The sequence below is a fragment of the Phoenix dactylifera genome, chromosome 1 (genome assembly GCF_009389715.1).
Source record: "Phoenix dactylifera cultivar Barhee BC4 chromosome 1, palm_55x_up_171113_PBpolish2nd_filt_p, whole genome shotgun sequence".
Taxonomy (NCBI): Eukaryota; Viridiplantae; Streptophyta; class Magnoliopsida; order Arecales; family Arecaceae; genus Phoenix; species Phoenix dactylifera.
In genome coordinates, this window is record NC_052392.1 from 5,274,089 (window position 1) to 5,290,287 (window position 16,199).

Consider the following 16,199-nt stretch of genomic DNA (forward strand, 5'->3'; position numbering starts at 1 on the left):
CTGTACCTTGAGTCGACCCCAAAAAGTGTTGAGTCGATCCTAGTGAAAAACAGCTGAAATATAAGGTTCTGTGTTTCCTGAGAGGGCCGACCCCAATGTAGCAGGAGTCGACCCCAGTGAAAGTTGGGTCGACCCTAGTGAAAGTTGAGTCGACCCCAAGTATGATGAACAGTGGTTTGAGTCGACCCCAGGAAAGTTTGGGTCGATCCCAGCACGGGCAGAAGTATAACGGCTAGTTCTGCAGAAGTACTTTTTGACCTCCCAACAGCAAGTAACGGCAAGTTTTTGAAATCTAACCAATGGGAGATGTCCAATGGATGAGGAAAACTATTTAAAGTGACACTATTTATCAGAGAAGACATCCTTTTTGCAAAATATCAAAGCTTACACAAGAAAGATAAGAGCCCTAATTTTCTTCATCCAAGTGCTTCATTCAAAGTGCCAAAAGAAAGTGATTGAGCAAATTCCAAGAAACATTAAGAGCTCCATCAACCCTTGAAGAGTGAAGCAATCTTGACAAAGAAGAGAGAAGTCTCATCAAAGCGATAACTATATTCTAAACTCTTCTTAGTAGCTCATAGTTGTTATAATTGCTCATCTAGGAGTTTCATTTTTCTTCTTGTTCTTAATCACCTTATAAAGGTTTGTTGGTGAGCCCGTAAAACCAACGGTGTAGGTTTGTTGGTGAACCCGTAAAACCAACTATCAAGGTTTGTTGGTGAGCCCGTAAAACCAACATAGATTTTTGGTGATCCCGGAAAACCAAAGTGTAAAGGTTTTTGAATTGTGAGCCCGGAAAATAATCCAACTGTAATCCATGGGATTGTAGTGAATTCCCAAGGAGTCGCTTGGGGAGTGGACGTAGGTGCTTGGGAGAGCACCGAACCACTATACTTCTTGTGTGTTTGAATTATGTATTGTTTTAACTTCACTCACTCATCAATTGACTCAATTAAGGTAGTAAAAATTTAGAGAAACCAATTCACCCCCCCCCCCCCCCCCCCGGCTTGTCACCTTGGGCAACAAGTGGTATCAGAGCAAGGTACTCTCATAGTATTTGCTAATCTCACAATCAAGAGATAAAAATCATTACAACCCAAGTAGGATGTTCTATGAGCGAGGGGCAATCCACAAATAAACCTCCTCTGTTTAATGGCACTAATTACACATACTGGAAAGCTAAGATGAGGATATTCATTCAAGCTCTAGACTATGAATTGTGAAATATCATAACTAGAGGACCATACACACCCACAATTAGCATAGAGGGCACAATCATTCCCAAACCAGAAATGGATTGGAATGAGAGTGATAGAAGACTAGCACAACTAAATGCTAAAGCAATTAATGTACTTTACTGTTCACTAGATGTAAGTGAATTCAATAGAATATCTACTTGCATCTCCGCGAAAGAAATTTGGGATAAACTGGAGGTCACACATGAAGGAACTAATCAAGTCAAGGAGTCAAAAATAAATATATTAGTACATAAGTATGAGTTGTTTAAAATGGAATCCACTAAGTCCATAACTAAAATGTTTACTCGATTCACGAAAATCATAAATGGGCTAAAGAGCTTAGGAAAGTCTTATACTAACTCTGAACTAGTGCGAAAAATTTTCAGGTCTCTACCAAAAATTTGGGAGGCCAAGGTAACCGCAATTCAAGAAGCAAAGGACCTCAATACACTGCAATTGAAAGAACTTCTAAAATCACTCATGATCCATGAGTTGACCGTGAGGCAAAATTCAGAAGATGAGGTCAAGAAAAGAAAGACCATTGCTTTGAAGTCTACCACTCCAAAACAGAAAACTGAATCAGAAGAATCTGATGATGAGGAGGAACATGATGAAGAAGGAATGGCTATGCTTGCAAGAAAATTTAGAAAATTTATAAGAGGAAAGAAGAAATTTTATAAAAGGAAGCCCTTCCTCAAAGGTAGCTCAAGCAAGGAAAAGGGTAAGGACAAAGAAAAGAAAAGGAAAACACCAATTTGCTATGAGTGTAACAAGCCCAGGCATTTCAAGATAGATTGTCCGGAATTGAAATGGATGGCAAAAAAAACTTAAGAAGAGGAACCTCATGGCTGAATGGAGTGAAAGTGAGGAGTCAAGTTCGGAAGAGGAAGATCAACAAGAGACAGCCCAAATCTACTATATGGCCAATGACGATGAGGTAGATTCTGAACTTGAATGTGATTTTACAGTAGAAGAGTTACATGATGCATTTTTAGAACTCATGGAAGAACACAAGAAATTAATCAATAAAAATAAAGTTCTAAAAGATGAAAATCAATCTCTTATCAAAAAAAAGCTAAAACTATCTAATGACTATGAAACATTAAGTAGGAGATTCACCAATAAAATCAAAAGTCAAATTGCTGAAAATGTCAAGTTAAAAGAAGATGCAGAAAAATATAAATCCTTAGTGGACAAGTTTACACTTAGCTCAACTAAATTGAATATGATTCTTGATAGTCAAAAAGCTGTATATGATAAAGCTAGGTTAGGATATAAAATAAATAGAAAACAAAAATACCTAAAGAACATATTTGTAAAAGCCAAAAATGAAAATATAAGTTGTCATTGCTGCAATAAAGTAGGACATAAAGCATATGAATGTAATTATAGAAAGTCTAGCTACAACAAATTGAGTGATAATTATAAGCTAATATCCAAGAAAATTTGGGTTCCAAAAGGATCATCAAGTACGAACCCTAAAGGACCCAACATAGTTTGGGTACCTAAAGTATATTCTTGATCTTGATTGCAGGGGTGTCTTGCAGCTAATAAGGTGGATAAACGATGGTATTTAGATAGCGGCTGTTCAAGACACATGACAGGTGACGTAGAACAATTTGTCACCTTGGAATCTAAGAAGGGTGGAGTGATAACCTATGGAGACAATGGAAAAGAACTTATCATTGGAAAGGGTAAAATTTATATTACTCCATCCACCTTCATAGAAAATATTTTATTATTAATGGGCTGAAACATAACCTACTTATCATAAGTCAATTTTGTAATAAAGGTCTTAAAGTCACATTTGAAGCCTCAGTATGCATAATCACAAATCCTAAAGATAATAGCATTGTACTTATAGGACAAAGATAGAGAAATATTTACATGGTAGATCTTCATGATTTAGGCAAGAAAAATGGATTATGTTTAATTACTAATGAAAAAAAAAATGAAACAAGTTGGCTTTGGCATCGTAGACTAGGACATGCTAGTATGGACTTAATATCAAAACTAGTCAAGAAGAATTTGATAAAAGATGTGCCAAAATTGATCTTTGAAAAGGACAAAATCTGTGGACCATGCTCATTAGGAAAGCAAACAAAGTCATCCTTCAAATCAAAGAATATAGTATCAACCACTAGGCCTTTTGAACTCATACACATGGATCTATTTGGACCTACTAAAACCGCGAGTCTAGGAGGGAAGAAGTATGGACTAGTTATAGTAGATGATTTCTCAAGATATACATGGGTTTCATTTCTTGCACATAAGAATGAAGCATTTTCAGCATTCTTAAAATATTATAAAAATATTATAACTGAAAAGAAGTTCATCTTAATAGCAATTCGAAGTGATCATAGAACTGAATTTGAAAATCAACACTTTGAAGAATTTTGTAATGAAAATGGTATCTCACATCAATTTTCAGCATCTAGAACGCCTCAACAAAATGGGGTTGTTGAAAGAAAAAATAGGACCTTGGCAGAAATGGCATGCACAATGTTGTGCGAGTCAAATCTTTCAAAGTACTTTTGGGCTGAAGCTATAAGTACTGCTTGCCATAGTCTAAATCGGATCTTAATACGACCTATAACCAAGAAAACTCCTTATGAATTTTGGAAGAATAAGAAACCAACTGCTAAATATCTTAGAGTATTTGGATGTAGATGTTTCATTTTAAACAATGGTAAGGAGGATCTAAGTAAATTTGATGCCAAGTCAGATGAAGGTATCTTCTTGGGATACTCTACATCTAGCAAGGCATACAAAGTGTTCAACAAAAGAACTCTTGTAGCTGAAGAGTCAATTAATATCATTTTGATGAGTCTGATAGTGAGTCTCCTAGGAGAGAAAATACTCTTGATGATGATGCAGGAATTATTGACTTTGAAAAATTGAATCTTGATGACGTGCCAAATCAAGAAAAGAAAAATGATCACGTGCCACCACAATCTCAAGACTTGCCAAAGGAATGGAGGTATGCATATGGACACCCTAAAGACTTAATCATTGGTGATCCATCTCAAGGGGTAAGAACTCGATCCTCTCTTAGAAATTTAAATGACTATCTTGCTTTTGTTTCACAAATAGAACCTAAGACTTATGAAGAAGCTGAAAAAGACATAAATTGGATAAATACTATGCAAGAAGAATTAAATCAATTCAAAAGAAATAATGTATGGACATTAACTGAGAGACCAAAGCATAACTCTATAATTGAAACAAAATGGATCTTTAGAAATAAATTAGATGAAAATGGGGTAGTTATAAGAAATAAAGCTAGACTTGTAGCTAAGGGATACAATCAAGAAGAAGGAATAGATTTTGAGGAAACTTTTGCTCTCGTGGCTAGATTAGAAGCTTAGATTACTTCTAGCTTTTGCATGCTTCATGGATTTCAAATTGTATCAAATGGATGTAAAAAGTGTCTTCTTAAACGGTTTTATAGAGGAAGAAGTATATGTAGAGCAACCTCCTGATTTTGAGAATCATGAATTGTCAAATCATGTGTTTAGATTACATAAGGCATTATATGGATTGAAACAAGCACCTAGGGCTTGGTCTGATCGACTAAGCAAATATCTACTGAATAATGATTTCAATAGAGAAAATGTAGATAAAATATTTTTTCTCAAAAGAAAAGACAAAAATCTGCTAGTAATACAAATATACGTAGATGACATAATCTTTGGTGCCACTAATGATAATCTTTGCAAAGAGTTTGCTAAATTAATGCAAGGAGAATTCGAGATGAGCATGATGGGAGAACTAAATTTCTTTCTCGGATTACAAATCAAGTAAACTAAGGAAGGTATCTTTATTCATCAAACTAAGAACACAAAGGAAATATTAAAGAAGTTTGGAAATGAAAATCACAAGAAAATAGGCACCCCAATAAATCTCACTAGTAAGCTAGACAAAGATGAAAAAGAGAAAAGTATAAATATGAAGCTTTATAGAGGCTTAATTGGATCTTTGCTTTACCTTACTACTAGTAGGCCAGATATAGTGTTTAGTGTGGGAATATGTGCTAGATACCAATCAGATCCTAAGGAGTCACATCTAAGTGCTGTCAAACGAATTCTTAGATATTTGAGAGCAACCACAAACATAGGTTTATGGTACTCTAGAGACTCCTATCTACATTTACTTGCATATTCTGATGCAGATTTTGCTGGCTGCGAATTAGATAGGAAGAGCACTAGTGGAACATGTCAATTTTTAGGAAATAACTTAGTATCATGGTTTAGCAAAAAGCAGAATTCAGTAGCATTGTCCACGGCTGAGGCCGAATATATAGCTGTCGGGAGTTGCTGTTCTCAAGTACTATGGCTCAAGCAACAACTAGAGGACTATGAAATTAAGCTAGATAATATTCCTATAAAGTGTGATAACACTAGTGCTATTAACCTTACCAAAAATCCGGTTCAGCACTCTAAAGCCAAACACATTGAAATAAGATATCATTTCATTAGAGATCATGTGCAAAATGGGAACATATGTATTGAGCATGTATGTACTGAGAAATAATTAGCTGACATATTCACAAAACCTTTAAGTGAAGATAGATTTTGTATGCTTAGGAGAAAATTAGGCATATGTGATCCTTTTGATTGAAGAGATATAAAAGGAACAAGTTGTCTTATGATACTCTCCTCCCATTTCGAGAAACCTATAAAACATTAGTCAAACTAGCCATCTATAGACTCCTTACTCATGTATCATTGTCCCATAAAGAATTTGTAAGGATTGAAGGAAAGGAAGAATTTTTTTAAGAAAAAGGAAAGAGGGAAAATTTTTCTGAACTGGGGCCGACCCGAGCCAGAATGGGGTCGACCCCACGTTGAGTCGACCCAAGAAAAATCTGGGGTCGACCCAACGGCGGGAATCCTGTTTTTAAAGAGGGACCCGTGAGCTATTCTAGGGCACTGTTTCATCTTGTCCTCTTCCTAAAACCCTATTTTCCACTTTCCAATCCCTTCCAATCATCTCCAAACAGTGCTAAATTGTTTCTCTACGTCGTTAGATCAAGACCTAAGGAAGGATTTGGTGAAAATGGGACCCAAGCGAGCAGTTGCTAAGAGATCCGGAAGAGTCTCACGCCCAACCCTTGTAGATAGACATGCTAGAGATTCCTCTACAGTTCCCCCACAATGTGAGACACGTGTTGAGCCTCCTCCACCTCCTTCCCCTTCAGTTCAACTTGCTAAATATGCAGAGAGACCGGTAACCACGGGGAGAAGGATCTACTCTGAATTTTTGGATCAAGAAGGGTTCCGTTTGGAGGATTGGATCCGAAGGCAAGGATGGGAGTATCTTTGCTCCCCAGATTTGGTGACCTATCCGGGCTTGGTTCGTGAGTTCTATGCCTTCCTAAAAGTTGGAATGGGAGGGCTTGTGTCTGAGGTCCGAGGTGTACGGGTTAGGGTTTCAGAAGAAAGTTTGAGTGAGTTGCTCCATCTCCCCTGTGAAGGTGCAACTCCAGAAAGGCCGGAAAGCAAGTTGAGAGCTCTACAGTTGATCTTTGAGAACGATGATTTTGACTATTCCGAAAATGTGATAGCTAGCTCTCTATCAGCTAAGATGAGGTTGTTGCACAACTTCATAAATCGAATTTTGTTTCCGAAAAGTGGAAGATTTGATCACATATCTGAGCGAGATTTGGTCATTATGGAGCACGTCATTTAGGGCATTCCCCTGAACCTCCTAGCTATGATGATAAGGCAGATGAGAGAGGCTATATGCAAGTCGAGAGTTTTCCTACCCTATGGTATGATACTCACCCTGGTCTTCCGACAGCATGACATATCAGTGGAGGGAGAGATCTCCAGGCATCTATTATTTACCGACACTTACACTGCACGGTCTCTAGTTCGCATGGGTTATAAGAAGGTGAACGGGCAGTGGGTGCGTGGAGGAGCAGGGATATATGCACCAAAGGGTGATGCACCAGAGGTTAGAGACCCCATCCCTGAGGCCGAGGTACCTGAGGATCATCCTATGGCACCTTCAAAGGCTGGCCCATCGTCATCCGTACCCACGGGATGCACAGAGGAGTTTTGGAGTAGGATGACTGAGCTTGTGTCAGCTCAAGTGAGGACTCTCTCTGACGATTTGATGAGCAGGATGGACATTATGACTGCTGAGATTGGAGACATCAGAGAGCAGGTGGGAGCATTACGGAGAGAGAGAGAGGCTCATGGTCCATCTGTGCTCCGAGCAGCTGAGTCGGAGGTTTCGGCACAGAGTCATCCAGCTCAGCGAGGTCCATGCCAGACTTAGTCCCATCAGGCTCGACCTCCCCTCGCCACTTATACTAGGAGAATGAGGACTAAATCACAGCCCTTAGATACCCCCTAGGCTGATGTTAGCATTATGATTAGTGCCTAGAATTTATCTAGCTCTCATATGTATTTTGCCTTGTTGATATACTTTGCACTTTGATTGAAGAACATTGTATTTTTGGCATTAATGTACTACAATGTTCCATTTTGGCATTGTATTTTGATTGTTTATTATTTACTGCTTCTACTTATCTATTGCCATGCACCTATTTGATGATAACAAAAAGAGGAAGAAGTAAGGAAAGAAAGAAGTTGCAATAAGTTGACAAACAAGTTTGAAAATTATAGCAATAAGTTGACAAACAAGTTTAAAAATTATAATAGGAGATAATATACACTTAAGGGGAGCGATATGTAACAATGAAAATGTTAAAGTCTAAACTTTTAATCAAATTTCTGAATTTGGCACATACCTCTCATACCTCGATACATAACCTGAAACTCTTGCTTTATCTCAAATTTTTGAAGTTTCATCTTTAACCAAATATAAAAGAAAGGGGGAGAAAATTATAAGTTCAAATTGGCAATATTTGGATGAAAAAGGGAGAGACTTCACTCTCAAATTTGAAAAGCTGAAATTCAGCAACTTGAGCTCTTCTAAAACAAATTTTCTAATTTTAAGATATGTATCAATCTGCTCATACTCAATATTTTGTAATCATCAAAAAGGGGGAGATTGAGGATGATAGTGTTATTTTGATGATTAACACAACCATTGAGAAAATATCTAATTAAATACTACAAGTTAATATGATACATCATTACTGAGTTCGACACTCTCGATACATTAGAAGAATGAGATCAAGATGTCTTTCAATGATTAACAATGAGATAAAATTTGCGATAGAAAAGGGATAGTGAATTCTAAATTCTAATCCAGCAAAGTTTCAAGTGAAACGTACTCTTAAGGGCATAATAGTAATTTTTATTGTTAAAAGTATGTAGCACTACCATGGCATACATTCAAAATTGCTTGAAGTATATTTCATTGATTGTATGGATGAATCTAACCTTAAGATGCAGCAAAGTGTGGAATGAGTCGACCCCAAAAAAGGTGGAGTCGATCCCGTCACATCATGGAATCATTAGACACACCTCTGCGAACATGGCATGGATGAACAGTAGTGGAGTCGACCCCAAGCATGCTTGAGTCGACCCATCTTCAAGCCTCAAGAAAATAAGTCTCTGGAATTTACTGAGAGGGTCGACCCCAAGCTTCCTTAAGCCGACCCCAGATGGAACCGACCCCAGGAATGCTTGAGTCGACCCCAATGGAGTCGACTACAATTGAACATGAGTCGACCCCAAGGCTGTGTCGTTCAAAACTGTGTCTCTGGAATCCCTGAAAGGGTCGACCCCAATGGAACTTGAGTCGACCCCAAAAAGTGTTGAGTCGATCCTAGTGAAAAACAGCTGAAATATAAGATTCTGTGTTTCCTGAGAGGGCCAACCCCAATGTAGCAGGAGTCGACCCCAGTGAAAGTTGGGTCGACCCTAGTGAAAGTTGAGTCGACCCCAAGTATGATGAACAGTGGTTTGAGTCGACCCCAAGAAAGTTTGGGTCGACCCCAGCACGGGCAGAAGCATAACAGCTAGTTCTGCAGAAGTACTTTTTGACCTCCCAACAGCAAGTAATGGCTAGTTTTTGAAATCTAACCAATGGGAGGTGTCCAATGGATGAGGAAAACTATTTAAAGTGACACTATTCATCAGAGAAGACATCCTTTTTGCAAAATATCAAAGCTTACACAAGAAAGATAAGAGCCCTAATTTTCTTCATCCAAGTGCTTCATTCAAAGTGCCAAAAGGAAGTGATTGAGCAGATTCCAAGAAACATTAAGAGCTCCATCAACCCTTGAAGAGTGAAGCAATCTTGACAAAGAAGAGAGAAGTCTCATCAAAGCGATAACTATATTCTAAACTCTTCTTAGTAGCTCATAGTTGTTATAATTGCTCATCTAGGAGTTTCATCTTTCTTCTTGTTCTTAATCACCTTATAAAGGTTTGTTGGTGAGCCCGTAAAACCAACGGTGTAGGTTTGTTGGTGAACCCATAAAACCAACTATCAAGGTTTGTTGGTGAGCCCGTAAAACCAACATAGGTTTTTGGTGATCCCGGAAAACCAAAGTGTAAAGATTTTTGGATTGTGAGCCCGGAAAATAATCCAACTGTAATCCACGGGATTATAGTGAATTCCCAAGGGGTCGCTTGGGGAGTGGACGTAGGTGCTTGGGAGAGCACCGAACCACTATACTTCTTGTGTGTTTGAATTGTGTATTGTTTTAACTTCACTCACTCATCAATTGACTCAATTAAGGTAATAAAAATTTAGAGAAACCAATTCACCCCCCCCCCCTCTTGGCTTGTCACCTTGGGCAACAACTTTTGTTGATATGATTAACTCCATGCTTACTAGTTTTGATCTTTTCAACGAAGCTCTAAGTTTAGCATGTAAAATACTTAACCATATACCATTTAAAGATAACCAAAAAACACCATATGAGTTATGGTAGGGTAGAAAATCTAGTCTAAAATATTTCAAAGTTTGGGGTTGCCTTGCGAAAGTTAAAATTAACTCTAGCAAAATGACTAAATTGTCTCCTAAGACTTTTGATGCAGTTTTTATAGGGTACACAGAAAATAATAATGCATACCGATTCTTGGTAGTACGATCAAATGTACCTGACATCACACCGAACAATATTAAAAAATCGGATGATATAGTATTTTTTTGAGAATGCATTCCCTATGAAAGAAAAGAAAAAGTTAAAAATAGAAGAATCCTCTAAATCACAAAATGATAACACTGAAATAGAACCTAATGTTGAACTTAGAAGGAGCAAGAGACCTAGGATAGAGAAAAACCTAGGAGATGACTTTTAGACATTCCTTGTTGAAGATGAACCTTTGACATATGTTGAAGCGATGAAATCTAGTGATGCACCTTTATGGGAGGAAGCCATTAAAGTGAGATAGAATCAATCCTTACACACAATACATGGGTGTTAACCGACTTACCTCCAGGGTCTAGACCACTCGGATGCAAATGGATCTTTAAAAGAAAACAAAATCTTGATAAATCCATTGAAAAATACGAAGCTAGATTAGTTGTTAAAAGTTTTAGTCAAAGAAAAGGAATGGACTATTTTGACACTTATTCGCCAATCACCAGGATAACTACAGTTCGAGTGCTTATAGTATTGGCAGCATCATATAAACTTGAAATCCATCAGATGGATGTGAAAACTGTCTTTCTTATTGGCGAGTTAGACCAAAAAAATTTATATGGAGCAGCCAGAAGATTTTGTAGCTTCTGGTCAAGAGATAAACTGTGTAAGCTAGTTAAATCTTTATATGGGTTAAAACAAGCTCATAGACAGTGGCATAAAAAGTCTGACCAAGTCATTTTATCATATGGCTTTACCATTTGTGACTTCGATAAATGTGTATATTGAAAAATATTTGATAAGTCTATTATTATCCTATATTTATACGTAGATGATATTTTAATTTTTGGTAATTAATATGTCACAATTTTAGCAAAAGTAACCCCGATAAGATATATGGGGATGCAATAGAAAGGCTTCTTAAATATTTGAAGGGTACTATTAACTACAAGATATATTATTCTAGTTTTTCCACTGTACTAGAACGGTATAGTGATGTTAACTGGATCTCCTATTCCGAAGACACTAAGGCCACTAGTGAATTTGTTTTTATACTACGTGATGGTGCAGTCGCTTAGAAATCTTCCAAACAGACCTTGATTATTAGATCCACCATGAAGGCTGAGATGGTAGCCTTAGAGTTAGTTGGTGGAGAAGCAGATTGACTTAGGGGTCTGTTATCAAATATTTCCATGATGGATAAGCCTATTCCTGCTATCCTAATTAACTATGATAATCAGGCGACTATAGCAAAAGTAAAAAATAAAAATCACAACTCGAAATTGTCTAGGCACATTGAGCTTTAATATAAAATTTTAAAGAAGCTCACCTCTACTGAAGTTATAACTTCAAGTTATATCAAATCAGTGGAGAACTTGGTAAATCATCTGACCAAGGGCTTGTCGAGAGGACAAGTTCAATATGCTTCGAGGGGGATGGATCTAAGGCCTATTTTTGTGTCACCGTCATCGGCAACCCAACCCATCCGACTGGAGATCCTAAGACATAGGTTCAATGGGATAAACAAGCTGATCGAGTGGCTGGTAGGAGCACCAAATTTAAAGTGAACTTAGTTCACTACCTATCTCTATGGAGTAGGTGCTCAACTGTACTAGATAGGATATCAAGGTTATTATAGCAGAGTATAAAGATGCACTATACCCTTGGAGATATCATTAATATGAGTGTGACTGTGGGGCCGTAGTCACATAGAGAATTAGGGCTTATTCTCTAAGAGACACTCACAAAATAAGATACCCGTGCACGGCCATAATGCGCTACCTCGATCACATGCAGGGTCAACTCTTAATTGTTCGGTATTCTCAAAATCTATATATAAAGTCCAAGTTCAAGATTTTGTTCACTTCGGACCAGTGTGGATGGCGAAATACAAATAGATGAAGGTTTAAGTCTGGAAGACACCTTTCATCAAAAGCTAAGTGTACTAATTGTTCGTATTTTGAATTTTTAAAGTTCTGTCATTTTCAAAATTATCTTAAAAATTTCTGAAAGTTCAAAAATGGTGGGGAACGTAAGAGGTTTTTGAAATTTGAAAATAATGGTTATGAAACCATCTCTTATTTAGACTGATCCTTGAAGATTTGCCTGTTGAAGAGCTCAACGGACGACAGCCATCAAAACTGTCTTGAATAGGAAACGTTGGAGACCAATGTTTCTCTAGGTGAAACCTATAAAAGGCCACACCGAGAGGGAGAGAAAAAGGGGTTCTCTCATTTTCTCATTTTTGATTTCAAAACTTTGTTTCTTCACAGTTTCACGTGTAGAGAGCTTTCAAGCTCTTTTTTCGCCCTTTTATTTATACTCTCTTTATTGCCCACCAGATTATCGTGTATGAGTATACAGAAAAGTCTCTGCCGAGTTCAAAACAATTTGTAATACTGTGCACGTGCAAATTCAAAGGTCCGTTATTTCTTTGGGAGGGATCGCCAGAATCCAGTACACATAAAGTCTCTTTCAAAGACAGTGACTACATCCCTCGGACCGATCTACAGGTACTATTTAACTTATTTATTTTATTGTGGATTGAAAGAAAACAACGTCGAAAATGTACGCATTAGAACTGGTTGTTTCAGTAAAATTAAATTATTTGTGGATTATTTGAGTTCTTTTGAGGAAAATATTCCGATACTATCTTCTTATTTTTGGGTTTTGGAGATGGCCCAAGTTGGGCGTTCAATTTTGAGAGCTATTTAAGGCGGTTTTATTCAGTTCAGTTTCTGCTCTATTAAAATATATACAAGACAGAAAAATAAAAAAAAGAGAAAAAAATAATTTTATTTCTCTGCTTTGTCACATTCGGTACATCTCATAATTATATATATTCTTATACAGACTCAATAAAAAAATAATATAGGTTGATGTAGAATCATGCTAACAAAAAAAAAATATTCACTGATATAAGTTGTTATGTGATCCCTAAAATTACTCAAACAAAATCATGCTGATAAAGAAAAATAATACCGACCAATACAGGATCACGCTAATAAAAGAAAATAATATGGCCTGATACAAGTTGTTACGTGATTTCTAAAATTATTCTAACATGCTCTAAGGCCTCTTTGACAGGTATTATTAACACATACTTTAATTGTATAGATTCAGATTATTTAATCAAATATTATTTATTCTAATGGCGAGAATAACGTAGAATATATTTAATTTGATGCCACCTTTTGTCTTGCACGCTTCTTACCATGTTACTCAGATTGTTGTAACTTTTGGATGTCTCAGAGGGTACCTTTTTTTTTCTTGTATCCGGTACTACGAGAAGTTTTCAAACTCCAATGTACCACAGATGTGTCCTCTTGATATAAAGGGAGGCATAGCCTCCAATTTTGTTACTAGGGGAAGAAGGTATTGACAGGAGGGAATACATAGGGGGAGGTAAAGAATTTTAACAGAGTATCTGCTTTGGATCTGAAACAGGGGAAGAGTTCAGCAAAAATAAAAGACCTCAGGTGCTCCAACTTAGTGAAGTGGTAACAGGATAGAGCCAGAACAGGGCTTCAAAGATTTACTGCTCTCCCAGCATGATAATTTACAGATTTAGTGTACCTTAAAATTTACTGCTATCTTAAAATTGAGTTAGTAGCATTTTGTGACATTTAAATAAGTAATTATTTTCATAAAAAAATCGATATTTTTTTTATTGAAAATGAAAAATAATATACTTCATTTTATTATTTATGATATTTTCAAAAAGGTTTAGTGTTTAGAATAACTGAGAACATCGCTTTCTATGAATTCCTATAACATATATAATTTACTTACAAGATTTCTAAAAAAAAATACATAATTGGTATTTTTTTTATTTATGCTACAAACAAAGGGCAGTGTATAATATAAATCCACATGACCTAAAGTATGCTGTTTAATATAAAAAAGTTTATCAACATTTCTATTAATATTTATATTTTATTTTTTTAAATACATTCCAATGCAAACTTGATCAAACTAGTTGACCTGGCGGCCAGATTATCGATGCAGATTTTGGGCCAGATCTTTTTCTAGTCTATATTTAATAACTATGCCTTAGACTATTACCTTGTTATATGCATCACATGTGGTCTGAAAAATAGATCCCATTCATATCATTTATAATTATATCATCGAAATTAGTTTTCATTATTGAATTATACTCAACTCTGATTTCTACCCAAAATAATATTTGATTGTATTAGCATCCATTTAGAAAAAACATGGATATGCTTAATATCATATTTGTATCTTTATCTGTTTATAATAACTTTTGGTATCTATTTAATATCTATATTTATACTTATATCCATTGAAAAAATATAGATACCGATATTACTAATATCCGATCCGTATCTGATCTTTTTTCAGCCCTAACTACTCTTGAGTTGCATCCACCATTGCTCTGAATGTTACAAGGACTCCATCTCATTCACCAAGGGAGGGCAATGGATTCGAGTTACACACAACTACTATCCACTTAAATTACATACGGACCTAAGCCATATTTACAAGCCTAAAACAATATTTTGATAGTGGCTTATAATGATTGCTATAAGGTGGTTTACTCAGTATCCTTGGGCTGTGTTGGGCCCATTTGATTGGATTAGAAGGCTGTCTCCAATGCCTCAGAGTTCCATCAACACATATAAAAGCACTTGTAATGAATTGCTCTTCTGCATCCAACAATTGCTCCCCCTGCAAGAAAGAAATAACTATTGCTCCAAATGCAATTTCCACACCAAAATATCGAGTTCCCTGCTCTGGATCTGTTGTCAGAATAGAATACCTTACATTGGTTGCAACTCTTTCCTATGAACTGACCACTTCTTATCTCATCTCTCTTAAATGCACCTAAAAATTGGAGCTTTGTGAGGGACTAGTGCCAAGGTTGTGATGTCTAACTTTGTTGTGTTCAATTGAAAAGGAGAAGATCTTTTTCTTGGTGAAAAGAAAAGAAAGAAGTTGATGTCAAGTAAGGGCAAGAAAACATCATGATGCCTCTCTTTTCTTCGAAGTGGGAATGGCAGTTGGAACGGAAAACGCCAGAGGAACATTAACCTACCCACAATCATTGTTGCCACTGTCTCGTTGCTATCTTTAGAAAAAGGAGTTTTGGGTGGAGAAAACTTAGGAAGCCAGCATTGTTAGTTGATCAATTTATTGTGTAATATGCTGAAGAATTTGCTCATAGAGCGTATTAGACTTGCATATAGGAATGAAGGGTTGGATGGACTTAAAATGTGAGCCCAGTCCCAAAACAATTTGGACTTTGGACTCGTTCATTACTTCACACCCATTGGCCAAGTGCGAGTCCGAGCACAAGATCCATGACTACCAGAAAGTTGTCTATCGACTCTGCAGCATTGGAGCCATATTGATCAAAACTTAGAACAAAAATTGATTAGGGAATCAAATCCATTCCAATTCACTTGTTGAATGTATCTGATCTAGGCCTAAGTTTTGCAAATAATTATTTTTTATTGATAATTGAAAGAATGATATAATATTATTTGACTTTCTATTGTTATTTCTTGGATCACTACAATCACAATTATCTAGTTTTTTTTTTTTTCTTATTTGAGGTTGGCTTTATGGATTTCCATTTGCTAAGCATTTCTACCGATGATTATCTTTGACGTTGTTCCAAGTTTCTAGATATCATTTCTCACAATCTCTATCCATATTATTTAAAAAATTTTGATTTCTCTTTCTGGAATCTTCAACATAAGTTGAAATATCCTTCTTTATAGGAACTTCCTCAAAGTACTTATTTTCTTCTATTAGATAATAGAAAAAATACCGTAAGTAAATCTGCTTCAAAATACCCGGAACAAATAGGTTTGACTGAGGAGAATATAATTGGATTGGGTTTGGAATTTGCTTTCAAACTTAATAGCTCATTGTAAGTTGGATTGCAATCTAAAGTCACATAGCATGCCTCTATATCA